Source organism: Amborella trichopoda, chromosome 9 (assembly GCF_054954075.1).
Source record: "Amborella trichopoda isolate Santa Cruz 75 chromosome 9, AtrichopodaSantaCruz75HAP2 v2.0, whole genome shotgun sequence".
Classification (NCBI taxonomy): Eukaryota; Viridiplantae; Streptophyta; class Magnoliopsida; order Amborellales; family Amborellaceae; genus Amborella; species Amborella trichopoda.
This window is the reverse complement of record NC_142344.1, coordinates 7,520,409-7,523,059: the sequence shown is the minus strand read 5'-3', so window position 1 is coordinate 7,523,059 and position 2,651 is coordinate 7,520,409.

The window sequence follows — 2,651 nt, the reverse complement described above, 5'->3', positions numbered from 1 at the left end:
CTAAAGCAACAGCACATCAAGAGTGATTTAGGATGTAGTTCAAATATTAAATCTCTCTCTAAAACAACTTTGAGAAAGGGATCGCATTTGAACAGTATTGTGCTTCTAGAGTGAAATGACTTTGGACCAAAGTACAACAGTAGAGTTAAAAGCAATGGTTTATAAAGCGGATCGGGCACCTCAAAAATCGATTAGGATTGGAAAATCGACGATCTAGATCGAGAATCGACTGAATCGGTCAAATTAAAACTTCAAAAAAATCCGAAAAAATTATTAAAATTCATTATAAATATTGTTTTTTAGGAATTCAATAAGAAATGAGGGTACTCCATTAAGAATTTTCATTTTTTTTGCATGAATATGGGAATATTGATATGTTATTTCCCTGTATGAACTAATATTTACCATTTAATTTACATCACACAAAAGAATAAACATAGAATTATCATGGAATAAGTATATCAACATACATGGACTATAATAAAGCATACAATTAGTAACATACGATCTAAAAATAAAATGACAGACGGCGTCGTTCTTCTTCTTGGTCACGCTGGTGCCATTGATTGAATTCGTTTGACAATTCATTGATTCGATCTAAAAACGAATCATCGATATTAGCATGCGTCTGACTATACCCAAATCCATGAATGTTAGTGTTCTGTTGTGTTCCCAATCCAAAATCCCCGAAGCTTGTCCATCTTTCATACTCACCTACACTGTCGTGCTCATCCCTGCCCTGTTGCTGTTGGGACTTGATATGTGAATAATATGGCTGGGATAGGGTGGCCTCAAAATCATCATCTCTCTCATTTTCCCTTAGACCCATTTCCCACTCTCCCTTATTAGGTGCAATATCACCGACATCTCCGACGAATTGTGGATACGTTGGCTAGCTGCTTTCTCTTTCAAGCTGCTCATCATCTTCTTCAAGATCTTCCTCACCGATAGCCTCAAGGAACGCTCTCTTGTACAACACTAGCTCATCCTCTTCTACTACCCATTGGTCTGCTGTGTTTGTGACAAATATTGTGTCTAAGTCTATCGGCCCATTGTCTTCAAGCTTCCTTCTTATTTGTCGCTCTCGGAGGTTTAAGTTGTAATGAATGTAGACTAGTTTATGAAGCTTCTTCAAAGCGAGTCGATTCCTCCTAGTAGTGTGCAACCATTAGAACGTACTCCAATTGCGCTCACAGCCAGTAGCAGAACATGTATGGGAGAGCACCTTGATTGCTATCCTCTTTAGGTGAGGTGCATCAGTACCATATATTTCTCACCATTCAGTTGGATTAAAATGCAAAAAGCATTGTAAGGGCAAGAACAATTCATAAGATTAAATATATGAATGAACAAAATATTAGCTAGAGGATAACCTGGATCTATCTTAGTTCGAGAATTCCTAGCAAGTCTAGTTCCGAAGGATCCTATAGCATCCCAATATATAGCAAGCTAAAACAAATATATTTCGTTTTAGTGCATTATTCCTCACAAATATAACAACTCAATGAAGTTCTTACCCAAACATTAAATAATACCTCTTGTATTGCTACTTGGTTTCGATGGCTTCTCTCTAACCTTGCAATAATGTATCGGACCCCTTCCATAATCTTGTAGGGATGTTTAGGTGTCAAATAAAAAAAATTTGGGTTGAAGTAGTAACCTAGAAAATATATAGATAGAAAAATGTCATTTACAATTTCATAAAATAATGATTTAAAATGAAACATTCTAATGATATAAATATATATTGACCAGCATAATGAATTGGACGTCCAAATTTGAACCTCCTTTCTATAATATCGATCACTTTGATAGCAAAACTACTCTTCTCCCTAATAGCTGATTTCGCCCTCTCGATACTTTCATAAAGGATACTCATGATAGCTTTCTTACCTGCATCCACAATTTTTAACACCGTGACCAAAGGGGCAGTGACCTCTACGACACTAGAACATCGAGACCAGAACCTTTTATTTGAGACTATGTCATCCACTTTTATACCGGTACTGGACTTCGAGAGGCGGTCATTTAACCACTCTTCACAGGTAAACAATCTCTTTAATGCACATTCAGATTCCCGAATGGAGTCCACAGCTAAGTAATCGGTCACAAAGCAGGATATGACAGGCCTGATTATCTCTTTTTTCTTAGAGTGTTCCCTAAACAGAAATAAATTTTTAGAGTGGTTGTATATAAATCTCGACACCAACCTTGCTTCCTCTAGAGTCTCCTTCACAATTTTGACCTCACCGATCTCCTCTAACATAAGATCGATGCTGTGTGCAGCACACGGGGTCCATACTAGATGCTTTCTCTTATCCATCAACTTACCGTTCGCAGAAACACATTCACCGGCATTGTTCGTAATAAACTGGACTACATGTTTATCTCCTACCTCCTCTACTATCTGATCATATAGCCGTACGTAGAAGTTTGTGTCTTTCTTTATCCCTGATACGTCTTTGCTAGACAAAAAGGCTGTACCTTTGGGGAATAGGCCAAGAAGTTTAAAAACTCCTTTTTGCTAACTTTATTCAACCAACCATCACTCATGAGGGCAATGCTTGTCATTGGCCAACTCTGTTTATATTCTTCAATCCACTTTGTAACTTCCTCCACTTTTTCATCTAATATTGGCCCACTGAGCTCAT